Below are 24,889 nucleotides of genomic sequence, written 5' to 3' on the forward strand. Positions count from 1 at the left end.
TGTTTAATCTTCTGTTCCAAACAGTTTTACTCAGGGACGGAGTTCAAATCAGACAAAGTTCAATTAATTCTTTTAAGATTAGCAGGCCATCCAAAACCCAGTAGTAGTTCACCCTTTTGTGCATTTGACCTAAAGTAGCCTCAGTACTGCTCCGTCGGGGCTAATCCTGCTGTTTTTACTCATGCTACACTCCCACCTAAATCAGTGGGAGTACACTCTGTAGGGAAGGAATCCTCATACAGAGTCCGTCCATCAGTGGTGCTTAGGAATGGTATGGGAAAAGAGTGCAAACCTTCCCACAGCGGTTACAAGTCCACTCGCCAGGGGGAGGTTGGAGCACACTCTGCTTCCTGGCTTGCCTGCGGGCCTCAGCCTGGCTTCTCTGTTGGCTCTCTGCAGTGATAGCGGGTAGGATTTTCCCTGTTGTCAGTGGGAATGCTGAATTTCTGGAGGCCTTGCTAAACCTTGTCACTGTATCAGAGCTTTGGCCTTCCTCTGTGTTGCAGGTGGTTCTGACGTTGGCCATAGAGCACAATCTGTCACAAGGGACAGGGGCTTTCTAGTTTCCATCTTCTCCAGAGTGGTAATTTGTACATGTTGCAAGTGGCAGGCGGCAGACATTGACACATCATCCACAGTTGTAAATAGGTAATTTTTTTTTTTTAAAGGAGGTAGTATCGAAGAGGATGGAAGAGATAACAAGTGTCCATGGGAAAGCTTAGCCATTGGGGCTCCAATGCCCGAGGAGCTGTACAAACACGTAGCAGGAAACACATTTTGGTTCAAAGAGCTCACAATAAAAATAGATAAGATACACCAAAGCGTTATTATACCTGATTTACAACTGGGGAACTAAGAAACTGGGGGCATCTGCAATGTGGTGATTAAAAAAAACAGGGAGTATCAAAGAGGATGGAAGAGATAACAAGTGTCCATGAGAAAGCTTAGATATTGGGGCTCCAATGCCCGAGGAGCTGTACAAACACGTAGCAGGAAACGCATCCTGGTTCAAAGAGCTTACAATAAAAATAGATAAGATACATCAAAGCATTATTATACCTGATTTACAACTGGGGAACTAACACTAGGTCTACACTACCCGCCTGAATCGGCGGGTAGAAATCGATCTCTCGGGGATCGAATTATCGCGTCTCGTTGGGACGCGACAATCGATCCCTGAATCGACGCTCTTACTCCACCAGTGGAGGTGGGAGTAAGCGCCATCGACGGGGAGCCGCGGAGGTCGATTTTGCCGCCGTCCTCACAGCGGGGTAAGTCGGCTCCGATAGGTCGAATTCAGCTACGCTATTCGCGTAGCTGAATTTGCATATCTTAAATCGATACCCTCCCCCCTGTAGTGAAGACCTGCCCTAAGAAACGGGGGGCATCTGCAATGTGGTGATAAAAAAAAAAAGAGGGAGTATCGAAGAGGATGGAAGAGATAACAAGTGTCCATGAGAAAGCTTAGACATTGGGGCTCCAATGCCCGAGAAGCTGTACAAACACATAGCAGGAAACACATCCTGGTTCAAAGAGATCACAATAAAAGTAGATAAGATACACAAAAGCATTTTTATACCTGATTTACAACTGGGGAACTAAGACACTGTGGGTGTCTGCAATGTGATGATAAAAAAAAAAAAACAGTCTCAGAGATCGGGTCAGCTGCATTGGACTCATGGGGTTCCAGGCTAAAAATAGTACTATAGATGTTCAGGCTCGGGCTGGAGCCTGGGCTCTGGGACCTTCTCCCCTGCCCCCCATCCCAGAGTCCAGGCTCCAGTCTGAGCCGAGATGTCTACACTGCAATTTTATAGCCCCATAGCTCGAACCCCATAAGCCCAAGTCAGCTGATCCAAGTCAGTGGCAGCTGTGCTGTGGATCTTATTGCGGCCTAGATGTACCCAGAGAGATTAGTTGCCTTTCTCAGTCACACAAAGTCAGTGGCAGATCTATGAATTAAATTCAGATCTCCCAAATCCCGGTCCAATGCCTTAACTGCAAGACTTCTCTTGATCGCTCATAAAACCCACATACCACAAGCAGATCTGTAACAAATATCCCCCTTGCTTTCCAGATTTTGACTTTGTTGTGCAATTTCTCCTTTAGTCAAGGGAATTCAAGTACATAGTGAGTAATTACATTAGAGAAATTCTTTGTTTGCATTTGGATGTAGATGGGAGGGAAAATGCAAGCCCAACTTTTGTTAGGCAGCAAAATATCTCTAAAAGGCTTATGTGCCCCATCAAAATGCCAAAAGGACACTTCTAACAGCAGTACCTACAGGAATTAAGAACTCACCACCTTCTGCTCTGCGTGCAAGGCACATGTCTTTGATGTTGCTTTTTCTAACAAAAACATATAGCAGTGCGCAGAAGTATATATTGTTTAGGAATTTAAAATATAATTATAAGACACTTCACTGCACACACTTCTCCCACTGGGGAGAGGAGGAGAGAACAAATGTGGCAGTATTCCTCTTACTGGATTACTAGATGGTGCTCAGATACTGCAGTGATGAACACAGTAGAAGAACCTGTATAGAATAATATAGCAAGTGACTTGCTAGACGGGAGAAGCAAAGCAGGTTGGCATAAGCCCAAAATGGGGCATGGAAACCTGTCAAATACATGGTGGTGAATGCTATCAAAGTGTATATACTATTGTCATCTTAAGTAATGTAAGTGATTGTATCATTTTCAGCAGACTTAGGTGAGTAGGAACTTAAGCTCCAGTTATTTTCACTTAAGCATATTAGAAAATTTTCCCAGGCTGACCAGAAATAATCAGTTTACTTAACTGATTATAGTTAATCCCTCTCTTTTTTTTTAATTGAACTATTTAGTTGTAAATGTGAAACATGGTTTTTATAAGAGAAGTTTACGTTTCCAAAACATTCAAGGTTTTTTTGTTTAATAAAAATAAATTTTATAATCTGTTTTGTTTTTAATTAAATTTCAGTTACCATCCCAGTGAGCAAAATGTTAATTACCTAGTAAATAAGCAATATATTGTTTGCCATTTTCTCACATACTAAAAATATACAATTAACAAGAATCTGAAAATATTAAGCTGTATAATTGCTTGAATAAATATGCATAGTCATAGCTTACCCTCTTAGATAGCAAAAAGGTTTACCAAATGTAGTGTACAGGTTCTCTTCAGTTGTAGATCAACATGTTTTAATGGTTATATCAACCAGTGAGAATGTACCTTTCTTTGGAAAAGAACTGAAGTACGAATGGAAAAGTTGATTTAAATGAAGGCTTTCCACTTGGTGATTTAAATCAAGCCACCCTGGTGAGGAAAAAGTTGGCACTAGGCCTCCTTTCTTTTCCCTGATCCTTGCTCAGCTGGAGACAAACAGTCCCTAGTGTAACAACAGTGCACTCCACCCCCAGCAAGACCCCTGGCCCATCCTCCATGCACCCAGTGCAGAGAAGGGAGGTTGACAGTGATGTAGAACTGGTTACACCAGCTTTGTGCAACCCTACAATTCCTTTGGTAAGGAGAAATCCTTGTCTGTTCCTTCAGGGCAGCTTTCTGCAGTGGGGGAGGAACTGGCACTGAGAAGTGAGCCCCAGGTATTAAATTGGAGGCACATTTTAAAAGGTCTCCAGACTAACTAAATAATATGGTCATTTTCCAGGGATTAGTGAACTATTTTTTTAAATTTAGCTCTCTAGTGCATAACAGAAGAACAAAGGTTGCTGCTTTTAAGGAGTATTTAAACTGATAAATCATTCTTGGGACTTGTCTTTTTAATCAATACATTACACTTACATTTCTGAAATGTCTTTAGTGTTGGCATACCAAGCAGTATAGCAGCTCAGTGAAGAATACAATAAAGGCATCAATTAAATCTGAAAAAATCCTTCAGTTCATATAACCCTAATAGGGAACAACATTGCCTAAATTCCAGTTTCTGCTATGAATCAGATTCCTTACCTATGGACCCAGTTCCACGCAAGCTGCACATACCTGGACAATGTCCTGAGCAGTGACTGGTGTGGGGGAGGGCAAAGCAGTGCTCCTTCCTCCAGGGCCACCAGCAGGGGTTGGGCCCTGCCCCCATCTGAAGCCACAAATGTTGGAGGAGCAGGCAGCCACTGAGTTCCCCACCTTCCTGGGGGTGGTGAGGCTCGGGCTTCGGGCTTCAGTCCTAGAGTGGCAGGCGGCAGGCTCCAGTCCTGGATCCTGGCTGCAGGTACCAGCCCTTGGCTCACCACATGCCCACATCAGCCCTATCCCCGCACTGTCTCCCTACTCACCTCCCCAACCAGGGCTTAATTTGTCCCCTGGCTTGCAGAGCTAGGTGAGTCTGCTGTGAAAATTGATATTTGTATGTTTATTAATATCCCTTTTCACAGCCTCCCAGCTAGCTAGTAAGTCTGCTGTGAAAGGTGATAGTAACAAATATTACTTTTTGCAGCAGCAGACTTACTAGCTGGCAAGACTTTAAAAAAGCAACCAAAAAGCAAAAGAAACAACAAGAAAAAAGACAAGCATGTGTAAAGTACCTTATTTATGTTTCTATTCAGTTTAGGTCCAGTAAAGAATAGAGACAACTGTACATTATTTTTATTATCAAGTCTGCAAAAAAAACCCTCTACATAAATTACGATTTGGACATGCATATGTGCATATCTATTTGTTTTTCCTAAAGTTAATTAAGTATTTTAGAAAAAATTGTCAGAGCGGCCACCAGCAACAGTGAATGGCCACACTCTGAGGCCACCGCAATATTTGTTGTAAGAACCCCTGGATTATAACATGCGGCAGTATGGTTCTTTGCCGTGAATTCCCTCCAACAACCCACCGTGCCTCCAACATGTGCCCTTTTAAATCTTCTTACATTGTCTTTCTTCATGGTCTGTTGGATTCCAGTATTCCATCCGTCTGTGGGCTTGTCTTCACTGCAGAGTTAACTTGAGTTATAACCCTAACTTGAGTCCTGTCCACACAGGACCGTCACTTTTAACTTGAGTGTGGTGATGTCAGCCTTTTGGGTGCGTGTGTGTAGGTGTTGTACTTAAAGTACTGCACAGGATCTTTTCAGGGGGAATAAGGCAGAACACCACATTTATTAGTAATACATGTATTCATTAACACTGTATTATATGCATATAATATATTACACTTACACACACACACACACACAAACCCATTCCGTCTTGTTGTTACCAATTATCAAAATGCCAAAAAGACACTTCTAACAGCAGTACCTACAGGAATTAAGAACTCACCACCTTCTGCTCTGCGTGCAAGGCACATGTCTTTGATGTTGCTTTTTCTAACAAAAACATAGCAGTGTGCAGAAGTATATATTGTTTGGGAATTAAAAAAATAATTATAAGACACTTCACTGCACACACTTCTCCCACTGGGGAAAGGAGGAGAGAACAAATGTGGCAGATGTTGCTTACTGGATTACTAGATGGTGCTCAGATACTGCAGTGATGAACACAGTAGAACAACCTATATAGCAGGGGTAGGCAACCTATGGGACACATGCCAAAGACGGCACACGAGCTGATTTTCAGTGGCACTCACACTGCCCAGATCCTGGCCACCGGTCCGGGGAGCTCTGCATTTTAATTTAATTTTAAATGAAGCTTCTTAAACATTTGTAAAACCTTATTTACTTTACATACAACAATAGTTTAGTTATATATTATAGACTTATAGAAAGAGACCTTCTAAAAATGTTAAAATGTATTACTGGCACATGAAACCTTAAATTAGAGTGACTAAATGAAGACTCGGCACACCACTTCTGAAAGGTTGCCGACCCCTGCTATATAGAATAAAATAGCAACTGACTTGCTAGACAGGAGAAGCAAAGAAGGTTGGCAGGTTTCTGAGAGCAATGACTAAATTAAAATGATGGATCTGAATAGGTCATTGATTCCATTCTGACACCTTAGCTAAGGCGTCTAATCACAATAGGATTGTATTATTATAAACTTGGGAGTTCCAACTCCATCGTATCTCTTTGTGACTTAGCATCTAGGACCATGGAGGCATGTTGGGTTCAGAATTTGAAAGTTATATAGACACACATGCCTCAAACAGGGGCAGATAAATCTCTTATCACAGTACGAAATGAAAAACGAGGAAGTGCATAAATTCCAACAAAGATCAATGTATCCCAGATTGGAAGAAGTCACTGCTGCTTTTCTTTTGCAATAAAGAAATAAATAACATCTCCAGGATGTTATGGGTTCTTGGATTATGGAGCTAAATTGCCAATCCACTGACTAAATCAGTTTGAATTTGATTCATATTGTCTGTCTAACTGTGGAATAGAGAAGAAAGCATTGGGTCCAATAGTAAGTCTTTACAGGCTGAAGCCACTGTCCACATGGTATCTTGCATGTCTCCAGGAAGACGACTTATGTGGATTGGAGCATTCCAAGATGCATTGTTCCCCAAGTGTTTCCTGATCAGGTACTTAACCTGGCGAATAGTGGGCTGTAGTCCACGAAAGCTTATGCTCTAATAAATTTGTTAGTCTCTAAGGTGCCACAAGTACTCCTGTTCTTCTTTTTCCTAAAGAAGCTGACCAAATGCCTCACAGAGCTTACTTAGAAACCAAGCCAGCATACAGCCCATATTCTTAACCTCAAGTAGAAAATGATATATATGTACAAATAGGATGAATAGATATAGTAGACCATAACCTTTACGGAGATATGTTACATGGCACAGGCAGCACAAAACATATTCCAGTTATGTCATACATACATTTATAAGCACCCCCTCCCCATGAAGCCTTCTGGGGTACACTGTCACAATAACATTAAGTGTTCTTCTCCCCTGTTGGTGTGTGGGGAAAAACACACAGACTGCTGGGACAACTTACTCCACAGGGGAAGCAGTTAAACTGACTAAGCACAAAGTGTTGTCAAAAGCACGAAGTGCACAAACTAAAAAGAACTATTTTCCCACTCTATTCTCTCTCATAGTGATCTTAGAGGCTATTCAGAGCAGCAAGGTAAAAAGTAGATTCCGATGAAGGGGGGTTGTTTGTTTTTAACTTGTATCCCATTATGTGGGGTTTCACCAGCTGTATAGATCACAAAGGTGTTTTGTTTCAAACACTGTGATAACTAACCTGTGATAGTTCAGGATTTTACAGTGAGAACTATCACTTGTGTTGACCTTGAGATAGCTAGGTGAGGCAGTAGTTGACCATGCCAAGTTTACCTCCCAGTAAAAATTGGCTATATGGCTTTGGGTTTGTCTACATGGGGAAGATGACTAAGCTATTCCACAGTAACTCCCCATGTGGACACTCTTATTTCAGAATAAGAAGCGATATTCCAAATAACTACAGTGCTGTAAAGTCACACCCTATATTATTCCGGAATAACTACCCCACAGAGACAGTTTGTCTTCGCTGAAACAAACAGGGTTTTGCTTTTTTAAATGCAGCAAGATAACCCAGGCCTCACAGTTATCCAGCTGTAGTGCCCAGGGTAAATTAGGCAAATTGGGGGTGGGGGATAAGCAGTATAGTGCAACCTCTTGGCGAAAGCTACCAGTGTCTTGTCTCCACTTAGGATTTTACAGCAGGATAGCTATTGTGCGTCTGTTATCTTGCTGTAAAAAGAGGAAAACCACCCGCATCTCAGTGAAGCTCAGCTGTAGACTGTGCCACATCTAAGACTGTGCCGCTCACACTTCCTTCTCTCCCCCCCCCCCACCCCATTCTCCATGCCCAGCCAAACTGTTTACATTTTTGTTTAAACACTTAAGTTTCCAGGCCAGAGTAGAGAGGACTCTAGTGTAGCCATTTTTGCTGATAGCCAAAAGCACAATAGTGTATGTCTGGGGGAAGGTTTGGCGAAGTACACCAAGACTTTTCTAGTGTTGCCATGGTTCCATAGGGACAACACAACATCATATTGCTCATGACTCACCGACTTCACCGAGTGTTGGATCAGGTCCTGTAAACTGGGTAGGGTTCAGTTTATCTACCTCAGTAGACATGGGTTGACACGGGCTAGTAGCAAGTAGATATTTCAGGTAGGTTTTTCAAAGCAGATGCTTAATGCAAAGCCACTCACTCAGTTACAGCTATGCAAATAAAATACAAAGAAGGGTCAGCCAAGTGCATGTGTGGCACACCACCAGCAGGCAGGAAATGTATAGATAAAGGTGACTCTTCATCTTTAACTTGCATCATTGTACAAACACTAATATAAAGGAGCCCAGTATGGGATCATAGATAAAGTGTCCATCTTTAAACTTCGGGGGGGGGGGGAAAATAAGAAATTACAATTTTTAGAGCTTATAAAAATTGACTAAATAAGATTTCTTACCCTTCCAATCTCCCTCTCTAATCTACAATTAGGATTTTTCCCCTTTAAAATGTGTGGCCCGTGTGACAGGTAGACCAGACTCCCCTTGTCAAGGCTGTAGGCATCAGCTGAGCACTGACACATTCATAGCTGGAAACCAGACCAGCTCCCCTGTATGTTAGTATTGTTCAAGATAGGTTGCTGCACATGTTAATTGTACTTGTACTTGTAATGTTTGTACCCCATGCTACAAGGTAATACGCAAGTTTTGCTTTACAACTGTAAAAATGCCTCCTGTGAACTTGTGAACCCAACTAGGAAGAGTGGTTCTCCCGCCCAACAAGAAAGACTATAAGAACTAACGCTACATCTACACTAGAGCACTTACAGTGCTTCTGGTGAAGATGCTCTAAGCCGACAGGAGAGAGCTCTCCCGTCAGTTTAATAACTCCTGCCTCCGCGAGAGGCGGTAGCTATGTCTGCAGGAGAAGTTCTCCCACCAACACAGTGCTGTCTACACCAGCGCTTAGGTCGATATACTTATGTCGATCAGGTGGTTGGATTAACCACACCCCTGAGTGATGTAGGTTATACTGAAGTAATTTGTAGTATAGACAAGGTCTAAGTGGAACACTGAGAAACATCTCAACACAAAGCCTGGGCCATAAAGGTGTTACGTGCCAGAAAGTTTATCCAATTGGCTTGAATTCTGGAAGAAGGAAATAAAGATATCTGATATGAAAATTCTTTATCTCTTTGTTCTTTGGACTATCATAGGGCTGAAGCTCTGGAACGAAAGCAGAGATCCCCAGGGTCAACCTGGGGAGCCCTACAAGACATTCATTTCTGACAAATTCAGTCACCTTTTAGAACCATAGACTAATTCATTTGTGTTTATATGTTGCCTGCTTTAACCTGTAAATAACCCATTTCTTTTTCCTAGTTAATAAATCCTTAGTTGGTTTACTATAGGATTGGCTACAAACGTTGTCTTTGGTGTGAGATCTGAGGTACAAATTGACCTGGAGTAAGTGACTGGTCTCTAGATAGACTGGAACGCGCAAGGGGACAGTGTGTGGATCCATGGTAAGACTGTTATAGGCATTCACATTTGTTACTAGGTTGGTGAAATCTCATTATAAAACATACAGCCAGCTTTGGGAGTCTGCCTTGCTTTTTGACAGTCTGCACTGAGGTTGGCACTCAGAGACATGAGCCACTTCAGACAGTATGACAGCCTGTAGGCAAATATATAATTTAGAGTTTTAAGAGTGTATTATATGAACATGAGTAATTTCAATATATATGGTACATATGCACACATTTCTTTAAATGCATATTAGACCCACACGTGAGATTTCTATCAAATAAATATGTATGAATGTATTTTGTATCCTTTCATTTGTTTTAATGTATGCCAAGACTAGAACTGGTCTTTTTAAGGATTTGGAACATGTGCTTATTGTAGGAAAGAATCTCAAACGCAGTAAAAGTAAAAAATAAGGCTGCGATTTTGTCATGGAGGTCACGGAATCCATAACTTCCAGAGACCTCCATGACTTCAGCCCATGGAGGTTGAGAGCTGCAGGGTTCCCTCGCCACCCGCGGCGGCCGTGGACAGCAGGGGGGCCCTGGACCTCCAAGCTGCCAGGGGCAGGGGGGGGGGGGACTCCTGGAGCTCCAAGTGTGGGGACTCTGCAGCTCCCCCTTTTGTCATGGATATTTTTAGTAAAAGTCAAGGACAGGTCACAGGCATCCCTGAATTTTCCTTTATCGCCCACGACCTGTCTGTGACTTACTAAAAATATCTATGACAAATATTTGGCCCTAGTAATAAAACATGCATAAGAGGCGAATTGTTAACCTTTGACATTAATTATTTTTACTTCATGTTACTAATTTTGTGCCAAACTCCAGTTGTAAGTGAAAACCGTTTGAGTTAGTCTAATTAACTTGAATTTATACTACTTTCCCCCCAAAAGGAATCCCAAAATACTCTACCGTCTGCAGTAACCGATTGTACAAGGTATCCAGTCAGTGAGAGTTTTGAGCCTAGGATCGGGCCCCTAAGAGCATAAAGACTGTCAGCTTTATAATGGGAAAATGCCTGATCCTTTTCCCTCCCACCAAAATTGGGTAGAGAAATATTGCTCATATTTGTATGCCAGTTTTCACCCAGAAATAATCATTTACATCAGAAAGGCTGCCAAACCCTGACTGATGCAGTCGCTTCTACCAGTAGCAGAACTTTTAGAGACAACTCCCTGCTCCCGCCCCCAAATAAGGAGCTTTTGCAGAGCAATGAGTCTGGCTACCTACAGGGGCACTATACTTTGCAATCTATTTAACCTTAGCAAACATACCAGTGTGAATCTCTCTTGAGTGAGTGGGCGCATTAAGTGTCAGATAACCTTGAAATACTGTTCACTGGCTGTGGAAAAAACAGAGAAACAAAGCCAAACAGACTTTCAAACAGCCTCCCAACACCAGTGTCCTCTTAGTCCCAGAGAAAAAAACACCGAGAAGTCTTTGTGGCACCTTAGAGACTAACACATTTATTTGGGCATAAGCTTTTGTGGGCTAAAACCCACTTTATCAGATGCATGGAGTGAAAAATGATGAAGTGGGTTTTAGCCCACGAAAGCTTATGCCCAAATAAATTTGTTAGACTCTAAGGTGGCACAAAGACTCCTCGTTGTTTTTGCTGATACAGACTTACACGGCTACCACTCTGAAATCAGTCCAAGGGGAATTTCCTATTGAAACCCAAGGTTAACTTGTGCCCTGCAGCCGACGCTGCAGAATTTATGCCAGAGAGCTGTGACCAGAAAGAGCCGCTGATCATCCAAATAAACATGAGAAGTCCCTTTATTAATTTATCCGTATCGACAGCCACCAGGGCGACCATCTGCTCAGCGAGAGGCCCGGGCACAATCTGCCAACATTTTCAAAACTTCCTTGCTGGATTAACAACTGCAGAGCCCTGGCGTGGCTCCCTCTGGCTGAAAGTGGGCGTCTTTTAAGAAAGCTTTTTTGGAAGGAGCAGGGGGAATAATGCACAGCTCACGCACAGTCCGGCAGAGGATTTACAGGCAAGGAGCAAACAAACAAAAAAAGTTCTCCCCGGGCAAGTGTTCAGAAAAGACCAAACTAAACCGAGCGAACAGCCTGGCTGGCTACATCGTGTCTGCCATGGCTCAAGAGGCGAGCGTCCTGGGTCTCTCGAGTGCCCGGAGGGCAAAGCCACAGGGAGTTGAATTACTTTTCTCATTTCCCCTCTGCCTGACACTGAGCAGCCGGCAGAGATCAAAACCAGAGCCCCTCGGAGGAGCAGCTTCTCCCCCTCCCTAGCTGAGCGGCTGCTGCGAGTCCAGCCAGGCTCCAGCCAGTCTGCAGGCGAGGGAGAGCAGGGGGTTGCAGCGAAGGATAAGGAAGGAGGGAAGGGAGCGAGGGGGCAGCCCGCGGCGAGCGCTGCGCTGGGAGAAGCGCACAGCCCCCTCCCCTTGCTCCATGGAGCAGGGGCCCCGGGATCGAGTTGGGAACCGGTGCCGGCCAGGGGCTGGTTCAGTCCCAGCCCCGCACACAAGCTGGGGGACCCGGGGAGAGGCCCTGAGCTACAGGCAAAGTTACGGAGCGACAGCGAGCTCCCCGCAGGGGCGGAGGCTTGGCCACCCGCAGCCCCCGGGATGAGGGGCGTGCGGACAGCCGGGCGGCCGCGCCTTCGCAGCAGGAGCGGGGTCCGCGTCGCGTCTCTGTCCAGTTACCGGAGTCGGGCAGCTAGCGGGGATTCCCCGCGGGCTCCGGCCAGCCCTGCCCCAGCTCTCCGCGCTCCAGCAAGTGTCGGGCAGACAAGGGCGCCTGGGAGCGCAGAGCGAGCCCGCCGCCTCGGGCTGACCTCCTGTCCTAGCGGGGCGGCCCTGCCCTCTGCCAGCGCTTCTGCTCCGGGATCCTTCTGCCCCGCCGGCGTCACCCCAGCCACTGCGCCTCCTGGTGACACCCCAGCCACGGCGCCCCCCAATCCACTGCGCCTCCTGGTGATACTCCAGCCACTGCGCCCCCCAATCCACTGCGCCTCCTGGTGACACCCCAGCCACTGCACCCCCCAATCCACTGCGCCCCCTGGTGACACCCCAGCCACTGCGCCCCCCAATCCACTGCGCCCTCGGGTGCCACCCCCAATCCACTGCGCCTTTCCCCCGCTCGGAACTCTCCCCATCTTTCCCCGGGATCCCCTGCCGCCCCTCTCGCCCCCCTCCCCCCGTAGGGGGCTGCGGGTCCCAGCGGCTCACCGGAGAAGCGCACCAGCAGAGGAAGGGGCCCCTCCCGGGGCAGGGCGAGCGGGCCGGCCACTCACAGGTCCTGGGGGGCTCCTCGGGGCGCTCGCAGCGGATCCCAGCGCCGCCGCCGCCTCTTCCCTCCGCGTCTCCCTTTGTCTTCCCCAAGCAGTGGGACTGGGCAGCAGCAGCCGACCGGCCAAGGAGCAGGCAGCTCCCGCGTGGGAGACGGGAGAGCCTTGGCGAGCCGCTGCTCCGGCCGCCGCCGCCGCCTCCTCCCCAGTTTAGCTTCTCCCCGGCAGGGCTTCCTGCGCCCCTAATATAGCGCCTCCAGAGCCACGTGGATTAGACAGCGCTAAACACGGCGGCGGCGGCTCCTCCTCAGCCTGAGAGACCGAGTGTGAGAGGGACAGAGGGAGGAGAGGCAGCACAGGGAGCAAAGGAGTGATGGGGGGAGAAGCAGCAGCAAGGGGGCGGCCCAGGGAACGGATGGAAGGGGGGAAGGGGAGAGGTGAAGAGAGAGAAAGAAGCAGAGAGTGGGAGGCTCAGAAAGAGAGAGCGCAAGAGACCGAGAAGGAGAGAGTATGAGAGGCAACTCCCATCTTTTCATGTGCTGTGTATTTATACCTGCCTACTGTATTTGCCACTCCATGCAGCTCTTGAAGTGGGTTCTAGCCCATGAAAGCTTATGCCCAAATAAAGGTGCCACAAGGACTCCTTGTTTTTGCTGCTACAGACTAACAGCGCTACCCCTCTGAAAAGTGAGCGAGAAGGAGAGGGAGCGTGAAAGAACGAAGGAGATGCAGGGGCAGAGAAGGGTGTGGAGGCGCCGCAGACAACAAGAAAGGGAGAGGAAAAGAGACCGTGTCGGTGGGGAAGAGAAAAGAGGCAGCTGCTGAGAGTGTAAGTATGGGAATACCAGACACACCAGTGCTTCAAGGTGCTGTACAAACCCAAAGCACCCGGGAAAGCGAGGGACACAGACCGGGAATCGGGAGTACAGACAAGGGATTAACTTCAGTGAGTAACACCTGGAAACCTGGGTGGGCAAAGGAAATGAAGTGGAGAGAGGGAGATAGAAGCATAAGCAAGAATCTGCCCCCCCCTCCGCCCAGCACACATGCACAAGCAAGTCAAATCCTTCCCTGCAGGGAGAACTGCTGGCCACAGCTCTCCTCTCTTTATAAGTACGGAGAGGCATGTGCCAGCTTTCTAGATGTTAACAAAAGTGTTTGGACTGGGATTTTCAAAGTGATTTAGGTGCCAGAAACTGGACACCTATGGACAAACATTTCTGAATCCCAAGTGACTTAGGAGCCTAAATTCTGCTTTATTTCGTCTCTAGCACCCAAGCCTGAACCTAAAGCTGCTACAACCTAGAAACAGTGGGGAAATATCTGCTGTAATGCCACTGTTTGTGACAGTGACCTGCACTATTACTGCTGTCAGCATGTTCCTTGTCCAGGGTTCACTCACCCAGCCTGTGGTCTGCAGCATACAGGCATTCCACCACCTCAGTCCAATCCAGTCCAATTATGCGAGGCTGAGACCCGGGCCTTCTGCCCCTTCAGGGGTTGTCAACAAACACACAAAGAAATGAACATAAATGAACTTCCCCACAGGTGTGGTCAGGTTCCCTTTCTTCAGAGGGCTTTGGTAGGCTGTGGCCTCAGTCGGGGTCAAGGCTAATCTAGAACAATAGTCCCACTAAAAGTGGATCAGCATCCAGCCGCCCCTTCCTGGGCAGGGGCTGTCAAGCAGCAGTGGTCCATGGAGCTCTTGCTTTCAACTTGCCCTTCTCCAGGAGCTGAGGATTAGATGTTTGCTCTCCTCGCTGGACTGCCACTGACTGTGCTCAGCTGTCCCATCCTCAACTCCTCCCTCCAAGTCTGACAGCTCTCCCGGGTGTAGCAGGGGCTGACTGAGCCCACACTAGTCATAGGGACATATGGCTTGCCATACCACATCAGACCAGTGGTGCATCTGGTCCTGTCTCTGAAAGTGGCCAGAAGTAGGTGCAAGAAACTCTGTAGTGGATGGTTATGGACACAGGGAAAGTTTCATCTTAACCTTATCAGTTAGTTTTTGACTATGTCCTGAAAATAAGGGTTTATATCCCTTATAGTTTTTATCAGAGGTACCATGGGATGTTCACATTACCCATATAAAATGTATAATTCTTTTTTGAGCTCTCAGCCTCAATGTAGTTTCATATAGCAAAGAATTCCACAGGTGAATTCTATTAGTCTTTCTTCTGGAATTTCCACTTTTCAAGCATCCCACTGAGCTAGAGTCTTGAAATTTGGGACACTTATTCTTTATGCCAAGTTCAGAAAAAAGATTTGAGCTTTGGCCTTTTCATCAGAGATCAACAAATACTATGAATTTAACAATTTACAAACAATAAATTAAACTCTTTTGGGGGGATGAGGCCTCCAATATGGGAAAATCCAAGTCATCTGTGGTCTCTATTCATCTGTTTTTATACCTCTACCCTGATATAATGCTGTCCTCGGGAGCCAAAAAATCTTACTGCGTTATAGGTGAAACAGCATTATATCGAACTTGCTTTGATCCACCGGAGTGTGCAGGCCCGCCCCACCGGAGCACTGCTTTACCGCGTTATATCTGAATTCATGTTATATCGGGTCACGTTATATCGGGGTTGAGGTGTACTTAAGGAAATTATCAAGGTCGAATGCACACACTGCAGGTACAGAAATTAATAGTCACAGCCGCGCAGAGTGGACTGCTAACAACTTGTACAGCATAATTGGCTCTGTATCAATTCGTTAACTGTATGATAAGAAATAAACAGCATACAAACTAATACTCTTCTTTCCTGATTGAAGAGTAAGACAGGAGTGCAGGCTTAATACTGTACCCATTCCAACATACAAATCAGTGACCTACCTTCTCTGCTGGAGCAGACATCAAACTCAGGATCCCACTAAATGATTCTAAGATAAAATGCCTGCTATAAACAGATGACCTCGTTAGATTATCGCCCACCCAAGACAGCTTGCAAAGAATCTATACCTGTTAGAGACCTACTGCAACATATGGCCCACGGAGGTCATGCTGGAAAAGAGAAAAAAAAAATCCTGGCCTTTTAGAAAAGGAATTCAAAATTCAAACTCTACTTTGCTGACACAGAAATAGAGGACACTGTAAATTATATATACTATGGCCTCTCAATAAAAGCATCAGGCAGTTTTAAGATGGCTATAAAATATTGCAAGAATTAAAAAGAATGCTACATCATTAAAGAACTCCCTGGACAAATTCAATTGATAAAACTATTGCTAAAACTATTTAACAACATATGCAGCTGACTTTACTATGTGAGCGTGAAGTCTGGGATTGCTCCTGAGTAGAAAGGGACAAATTATACCACCCCAGGTCAAACCAGTGATCTATCTAGTCTAGTAAAAGGTCTCTAACGGTGTCCACGTGGTTCACTGGAGGGGAAATACCTCCATGAAAGGATAATTGTATTATATAATAACATGCCAATGGGAGACATGTCTTCCTAAATCCAGACTGGCATTGCAATGCTGAGTGTTGGATACCTAACTTTTAGGTGCTTAGAAAAAAATCACTGAAATATTCTGAGGTCCACAAAGCTTGCGTTAGGTGCCCAGGCTCTCTATACAATGAAGGGGTAGAGAGACAAGTCCCTTAGAATGCAATTCACAAAAGCCAGCACCGGGATATGGGATGGGGGATAGGGGGAGGGAGGAGCTGCCTAAACTAGCCAGTGGGAGAGGCCAATGACCAGGATGAGTGCTAATCTCTGCCTCTCTCATGGAGATTGGTGCCTAAATGTGGGCTGCAAGCAGATGCCTAGCTCTGCTAGTGATCCACAAATGTGTACACATCTCCTGGAGTCAGGTGACTTACCGCCGAAGTAGTTTCTTGCACGAACGAATTGGGTGCCTACATTGTTCCATGCAAAATGGCCAAAGGAGATAGTGGTACCAGTGTTATAATAGTTAGTTAGAGCCCTCCCTTGGGAAGTCAGAGACCCAGGTTCAATTCCCCTCACCCTCTGCTTGAAGGAGAAGAAAAGATTGAACAGGGGATCTCCTACCTCTCTGGAGAGAGTGTACTATCCACTGTGGGGCTCCCTCAACCTTTTCTGTTGAAATTGTTCCACTATGGATCACTAGCGAGTAGTTAGAGCAAGGGGACTAGACGCTGGGTCTCCCCTGTTCCACATGAGTGTTCTAACCACCGAGCTACAGTCATTCTCTCTTTCTCTGCCCCAGTGACTATTTAAGCACTGCAGCTCCAACATTTCATTTCAGTGGGAGTTAGGCGCCTAAATACATTTGTGAATTGCGCCCTAAGAGACCAGAAACCAAAACTTCATAGACATAGGGCTTGTCTACATGGGAGAGCTATACCAACATAAGCTAAATTGTGAATTTAATTGGCTATAGTTATGCCAGTATAACTCCCATGTGGACACTCTTATTCCAGTGTAGGGGGGCTTTTTTTGGTGTAGCATAAATTAAAGTGGACAAAAAAGTTACTTTTATTTTAGTATAAGAGTGTCCACCTGGGAAGTTATGCTGGCATAACTATATTGGTGTAGGATACTGGTATAACTGGTAAAATTTTTCCCATGTAGGGAAATCCACATACACTCCTTGCACAGCATCATCCCAGATCCAGATTATTGTACACTCGATGAGATTCAAAACTGGACCGTGCTCAAGGTAGAATCCTCCGAAAGGGCTACTGTGGAAACCAGCTCCACAAGCTACATGGATGTGTTGCTAATATTCTAACAAGGAGCTCCCACTAAGGCTTTGTCTACACTTACCCGGTAGTTCGGCGGCGAGCGATCGAACTTCTGGGTTCGACTTATCGCGTCTTGTCTGGACGCGATAAGTCGAACCCGGAAGTGCTCGCCGTCGACTGCGGTACTCCAGCTCGGCGAGAGGAGTACCGCGGAGTCGACGGGGGAGCCTGCCTGCCGCGTGTGGACCGAGGTAAGTTCGAACTAAGGTACTTCGAACTTCAGCTACGTTATTCACGTAGCTGAAGTTGCGTACCTTAGTTCGAATTAGGGGGTTAGTGTAGACCTGGCCTAAGAATCTGTCTGCTATGGTCTATGGAATGGGGAGCACATGCCTACAGAGAAGAGAGATACTGAATCTGTTTATTTGTTTTCCCATTTAAGTAAATGCACTCTCTCATACCCACAAATCAAAGAAAGACCCAACACACTCAGAGACTTAACACAAAGGTTTTCATGGAAATCACTATACTTTGAACTTGCACATATACTCAGGGTTAGATAAATGTCTATCAAGGATGGTCTAGACAGTATTTGGTCCTGCCATGAGGGCAGGGGACTGGACTTGATGACCTCTCGAGGTCCCTTCCAGTCCTAGAGTCTATGAATCTTGTGCACATGGCTCCGCAGTTTGGACTACGGAGGTGTGAACTATCGTACAGTAGCACATTGTGTAGCACACTAGTGTATGCAGCATAGCCTTAGTGTAATGATAATATAACTCAGTGCTCAACTTATGTAATATGGAGTGAGGATGAGGGGTTTTGGGGGGGCCTCTTGTAGGAAATGTTTTTGAAAATACTTGACCGATATTACAATCTGGTCCATTCCAAGAGTAAAAAAACAGATGTAATTTTAATAGTTTCATGAGGAAGGCTACGATTTTATCACAGAGGTAACGGAAGTCACGGAATCCGCGACTTCTGGAGACCTCCGTGACTTCAGCCTTTGGTGGCTGGGAGCTGCAGGGTCCCACCGCCTCCTGCAGCGGCAGGGAGATGTGAGGTACTCCTGCTGCCTGAGGCAATGGGACCCCACACTCCAAGCTGCCATGGGCAGCAGGGGTACCCCGCAGCTCCCAGCTGCCAAGGTGGCAGGGGGATCCCCACAGCCCCTGGCTGCCACTGGGGGGGGGAGGGAGACCCCCTGTAGCTCCCCACTGCGGCGGCAGCAGGGTGATCCCCATAGCTCCCCTCCATCAGGGAGAGGGCACGGGGACCCTGCAGGTCCCCATTACCATGGGGCACAGGGGAACCCTGGAGCTCTGAGCCCCCATGGGTGGTGGGGGCCTTGGAGCTCCCAGCCACCCCACAGCTGCCCAGCCCCTTCCCATTTTATCATGGATATTTTTAGTAAAAGTCAGGGACAGGTCACGGGTTTCCGTGAATTTTTCCTTATTGCCTGTGACTTGTCCGTGACTTTTACTAAAAAATCCATGACAAAATCTTAGCCTTATTCATGAGCTCCAGGGATAAATCATTTCTGGGAGGATGGATTTAGTAGTAGCCAGAGATGGGATGAACTACATTAGATGCAGGGAAATCATCCCAACTTTTCTTCAATTTGATGGTGAGTTTCTCAAGAGACTCCTTGGAGTGCCCTAGAGACCCTTCAGCAAATCATAATTAGCAAGGCCCTATGCTCAACTGGATGGCCTTTCTCTGTTTGTCTGTAAAGTAATAACTTTTGAACACCACATCTGATCAAAATATCATGGATTGTTCTAGGCATTAGCAAGCAAAACCCTACAGATTTAGTGAAAATGGAAAAACAGATGGGGGGTGGGTAATTGAGGGTACAAAGTCCCTGGCATGTGGGGGAGAATGGAGAACGCTACCTGGAGGAAGAGAGCATGGGGGGACACAGAACCCCTGGCATAGGGAGAGGAAGGTTGGGGGACCATTGAATGGGGGAGGGGCACAGAACTCCAGGAATGAGGGGAAAGGGGACTTGGGGACACAGGGCCCCGGCATGAGCTTCTGCACCAAAGAGCTTACAGCTGAAATAAATAAGATGGACAGCAGGAGGGACATGAAAGAGAGGTACAGAGAGAAGTGAAGGGACTTGCCCAAGGTCACACAAGATCAGTGGTGGAGCTCAAAATAAAATCCAGGGCCCCAATCCTAAAAACACTCATGTATTTACCTTTACTACCATGAGTAGCCTCACTGAAATCAATGGAATTACTCTGTCATGGACTTGCCTGCACCAGTGGGTGTCTTGTGAAGTGAGCTCGCCTTAATTTGATAGCAATATATTGATATTTAACTCAAGATGGCCACCTGGGCTTTAAATTCCATAACAAAACAGCAGGCCTTTGCTAGTCCAAACAAAAGGTGCAATCAGGCCCTGCCAGGCTGGGGTGTAAACGGGAGATCTATCCTCCCCATCCCAGCTCCATTCAGAACTTGCCCCTAGAAGAAGCAGCCAGGATTTTTTATCTTGCCTGCTGGACCCTGATTGGCTTCTGCCTGCTCCTTGCCCTTCTAGCCACAGGAGGACCAATTCTTGTTGGTTCTGCCAGCTCTGTGCAGCTTTTAGAAGTCTGAACTCATGGTTCTTCTTCTCCAAAAGGGTACCTTCTTCAGGGCATGGTGCCAAGGCAGTGGAATGATCAGCAGGGGGAAGCAAACATCTAATACACTCCATCACATAATCATGATAGTAAAGTTAAGCACATACTTAAGTGTTTGAGGAAATGGAGGTCCAGGTCTCTTGAGTTCTAGTCCAGTGTCCTATCCACTGGACAATGCTGCCTCTCTCAGCTGGATTGCTACAGATCCTTCAGAGAAAGTTCACACTCACAGGCCACCCTGCTACAGTGAAAAAAACACATGCAAAGTCTTGTATTTTTATCTGGAGTACTATATACTCCAGATAAAAATAGTATAGTTAAAGTTTCCTAAGTGCTTCCATTCTAAACCATTTTTTAGTCCCTTATAGTTGTCACCACTTGAACAGAAATCTTCCACGCCTCATCTCTGCCTGAGGGTGACTATCTTTTTTTAAGAAAGCTTGAGCAAAAATGGTTCAGCCATTTTTGAGAATGAGGGCAGTTTAAATAATATATATAAAGAGATACTTTTCCAGTTATGAACAGTTTTTGTGATTTACCTTTGATGGGGTCTAGCATCAAAATGGACTAGAACAGTGAAATTTGGTAGGTTTTTCCTACAGAGATTCTTTTGTGTGTCCCAGGGGACACAAATGGCATTGATCTGGCTGAGTTAAAAGAAGTTGGAAATTGTAGTTGGTTCATGTGCTGTGATTTTTTAAACAATGCAAGTGGGTTTTTTTTTAATAGTGATCTATCTAGGTACTTCTATACCTCCCCATCACTGTTGTACCTAACCATCTCCCAAGTATGTTTAAACAGAAATAAACCTCTCTCTCACATCAGGCTTACCTCAGACTTTGGGTCTTGAGCCAACTACTAACTATTAGGGACGCATAGGATGAGACCTTCATGAGAGAGACAATGTGGGTGAGGTAATATCTTTTATTGGACCAACTTCTGTTGGTGAGAGAGACAAGTTTTCAAGCTAAACAGAGCTCTTCTTCAGGTCTGGGAAATTAACTCAGGATAGGTCTACACTGGAAATGCTACATTGGCGCTTGAGTGAAGATGCTCCTAGGCCAATGGGAGGCGGTAGCTGTCCCCTCAACATAGCGCTATTTACACGGGGGATTAGGTCAGTATAACTACATCGCTCAGCAGTGTGGCCTTTTCACACTCCTGAGAGATGCAGTTATACCGATATAGATCTGTAGTGGCCTCAGAGTGTGTCAGCTAAATACAAGATGGAACAGATTGTTTATCATAAGTAGTTAACACATATTTCAAGGGAGCATTCAAGGTGAAGTGGCCTGTTAACACCCCTCCAATCATGGGCCTTGGCTACACTTGCAGCTGTACAGCGCTGTGAGGTAGACCTGTCTTCGTACAGCTGAGTAGGGAAAGCGCTGCAGTCTGTCCACACTGACAGCTGACAGCGCAGTGGCGTGGCCACACTTGCAACATTTGCAGCTGTGTTGGGAGCGGTGCATTATGGGCAGCTATCCCAGCGTTCATCTGCCTGCAACATGCTTTTCAAAACCGGGGGGTGGGGTGGAGAGAGAGTGCTTTTTGGAGCGTGTCAGCACTCTATTTTGCAAGTTCCGAACTCCTGGCCCCCTGTTCATTCATTCACCCACTCAAAGCAAACAGCAAACTGTTTGCTTTTTCTCTGTGGTACGAGCTTTGAAACCGGCACTTCTGCATTCCTGCAGCCAGTCACAACAATGGAGAGGATTGGCCACTCAACAAAGTGATCAGTACAGCGCTGCAGGTTGATTCCTGGTACACACTCACAGGGGAGAGTCATAGCCACTACGCTGTATCTCTTATGCTTCTCGGGGAGGTGGAGTAACTGCAGCGGTGTACCCAGGGAGATACAGCCCTGTACGTGCCTTGCCAGTGTAGCCGGTCAGTGAGTTACAGTGCTGGGGGCGGCTTTACAGCGCTGTAACTCGCAAGTGTAGCCAAGGCCATGGGGAGAAAAGAAAGAGAGGAGAGAAGTTGGGGGTTATAGATCGTTGTAATAAGTCCTAAATCCAGCGTCTCTATTCAGTCCATGATTTCCAGTGTCTAGCAAAGTTATGAATTTAAGCTCTCAGGCTCGTCTTTTGAAAGTGTGGGGCGGGTTTCCTTTGAGAATAAGGACTGCTAGGTCAGATATAGGGTGATCGCTTTGTGAAGAGCGTTTACTCTGAGGCTATGTCTACACTACAGTTTATGTCAGCCTAACTTATGTCACTCACGGGTGTGAATAAAGCGCCCCCGGAGTGACATAAGTTACACTGACATAAGTGCCGGTGTGGACAGCTTCTCCTGCCGACATAGCGTCTGCCGCTCGTGGGGGCTGGAGTAGTTAAGCCAATGTGAGAACTCTTCCATCAGCTTAGAGCGGCTACATTAGAGAGCTTGCAGAGGGGCAGCTGCATTGATGCAGCTGTGCCTGTGAACTCCCTAGTGTAGCCATGCACTGAGTAAGTTTCCCAGACCCGAAGAAGAGCTCAGTGTAGCTGGAAAGCTTGTCTCTCTCACCAACAGAAGTTGATCCAATAAAAAATATCACCTCACCCTCCTTGTCTCTCTAATGGACACAGCTACAACAACACTGCAGACCTTCATGAGGGACAGATTAGCTCACATCTGCCTTCTGCAAGGTTTCTTGCACTTGCCTCTGAAGCAGCTGGTGTTGAGCACTGCCAGAGACAGAATACTGGACCAGAGGGACCTCGGATCTGAGCCATTCCATCAGTTCTTATGTTCCCCTCATTTTCTTCCTTCCTACCCTCCAGGGAAGCTAGCTTGATTAGTTTCTTGTGAAGTTTTCTTTGTTTGCCTCTTAGCGGCTGTGGGTGAGTGAGTGGGTGGTAGTGTGAGTGGGTCTGTTTGTAAAGAAGTTATTGAGGGAAAGCTAATGGAAGAAATTAATCTTATTTCTAGTTCTGACTGTGGTGCAGTCATGATCATAATTATCTTTTGTGGGAGACAGTCCACGGTCTAGGCCCAGCGCCCTGTGGAGGTTCCCCTCATTGACTGACTGTCATTCTTCTGGGGGAGCAGAGTTATCAGGGTCATGGGAGGGGGAGAGATTTTCACTTTGGTAGCAGGAGGCAATCTATGGAGGGCTTTGGAATATCAGCATAGAGACCTGACTGTGCATTCAGTGGGGAGCCAATACAGATATAGGACCTCTGGGATGATATGATCACCATAACCTGGACCTACAGCTTTAACATTCACTTTGCAATCTTAACATTCTCTCAGTGAAGGGACTTTTCCTTTTCATTTTTTGTATTTTTTGTTTTGTTTTATTTATTTTATAGAACACAGATTTGATGATCACACACTAGAACTAGAAATTAGGAGATGCAAGTTCCTTTTGAGACCCAAGGAGAACCACCTTTGTAATGAATCCGACGCAAGGGAAACTGAAATACTACTCTTCTTATTTAGTATTATTGAAGGTGTATTATTATTTCTGTTATTATTTATTTAGTGTGTAAGAGACAACATGGTCCCTATCCCCAGCAATCAAGCAAAGAAAAGATTTCCCACTAAGAAACTAGGAGGAAATCTGTGCATTAAGGCAAAGGGGAAAAGTCTGCAGGAAAACCTCACTGGATGGTAGTGACCTAGGGTGACCAGACAGCAAGTGTGAAAAATTGGGTCAGGGAGTGGGGGGTAATAGGAGCCTATATAAGAAAAAGACCCCAAAATCAGGACTGTCCCTATAAAATCAGGACATCTGGTCACCCTACAGTGACCTGGCACCAAATGGGCAAGAATAGACATCCATTTCTTCTTTGAAACACTATCATAGACACATTCTCCTCCCATTTGTGCTAGTATAGCTCCCTTGACTTCTTCTGATTCACACCAATGTGAGTGAGAAAAGAATCAAAGCCAAGTACTTGAGGTGCCATGAGAAAGAGAATAGGAAGGGCCTGATTCTGCTCAATTAGGGTATGTCTGCATGATGGAAGCCTCACCAGGTAGCAGCAGCAGGCGATGGGGGCCTCAGGGAAGGGGCAGTGTCTGGAGGTGAGGCACCATGTCCCAGGTGTCTGGAGTCGAGGCCGCAATGGCTGCGCCAGGGGAGGCTTAGCCTCCCCTGGCCTATTATACCTGTCCCCCATGTCTACACTGAAGTCAAAGGTGTGACTACAGTATGTGTAGACATACCCAAACTAGTTTGATTTAGCTAGGGTTACCATTTGTCCGGATTCCCCCGGACATGTCTGGCTTTTTTTAGTTAAAAATAGCGTCCGGGGGGAATTTGTAAATGTCCGGATTTCCCCCCCATGCAGAGCGCACGCGGCTAACATGGCAGCCGGCTGGATCGTGCCACTCGCACAGGGCTCTGGCAGCCAGAGCCCCTCCTCCACTTCCCCCTCCTCTCCCCTGCAACTTGACACCACTCCCCTCCTCTCTCTCCCTCCCTCCCCGCCCTCCCTGCATTCGCAGATCGCCGGCTGTGCACCTCGGGCCTCCAGCAGTCTGGACCTCCGAGCCTGCTCCCCTCCCCCTGCTGCCAAGCGCGCTGCTCTGCAGCATGGTAAGGGGGCCAGGGGGTCAGAGAAGCGGTAGGGAGGTTCTGGAGGGGGTAATCAAGAGACAGGGAGCAGGGGGGACGGTTGGATGGGTCAGGAGTTCGGGGGGGGCTGTCTGGGGGTTGGGGGTGTAAGGTTTTGGGCAGTCAGGGTACAGGTGGGGGGGTCTCAGGAGGGGGCAGTTAGGGGACAAGGCACAGGGAGGCTTAGATAGGGGGTGGAGTTCTGGAGGGCAGTTAGGAGCAGGGGTCCCAGGAGGGGGCAGTCAGGGGACAAGGAACAGGGAGGCTTAGGTAGGGGGTGGGGTTCTGGAGGGCAGTTAGGAGCAGGGGTCCCAGGAGGGGGCAGTCAGGGGACAGGGAGCAGAGGGATTTAGATGGTCAGGAGTTCTGGGGGGGGGG

At 46.6% G+C, this 24,889-nt stretch overlaps 1 protein-coding gene and 1 long non-coding RNA gene across 4 annotated transcripts in view; one reads left to right on the top strand and one right to left on the bottom strand.

Moving 5' to 3' along the window:
* Positions 1-13,005, bottom strand: part of ST3GAL1 (ST3 beta-galactoside alpha-2,3-sialyltransferase 1) — a 148,082-nt gene extending 135,077 nt beyond the window's left edge. For 2 of the 3 annotated variants that reach the window (XM_034763658.1, XM_034763657.1), the window contains exon 1: positions 12,596-13,000. The gene's annotated coding sequence lies outside the window, so the exon portion shown is untranslated. Of the gene's footprint in view, positions 1-12,595 lie in introns of all 3 variants that reach the window. The other variant, XM_034763660.1, reaches the window with a different exon arrangement.
* Positions 13,006-13,145: 140 nt separating this feature from the next.
* Positions 13,146-24,889, top strand: part of LOC117873834 — a 26,441-nt gene continuing 14,697 nt past the window's right edge. The window contains exon 1 of the long non-coding RNA XR_004644821.1: positions 13,146-13,483. This is a non-coding gene — a long non-coding RNA (uncharacterized LOC117873834). The remainder of the gene's footprint in view (positions 13,484-24,889) is intronic.

The sequence above is a fragment of the Trachemys scripta genome, chromosome 2 (assembly GCF_013100865.1).
Source record: "Trachemys scripta elegans isolate TJP31775 chromosome 2, CAS_Tse_1.0, whole genome shotgun sequence".
Taxonomy (NCBI): domain Eukaryota; kingdom Metazoa; phylum Chordata; order Testudines; family Emydidae; genus Trachemys; species Trachemys scripta.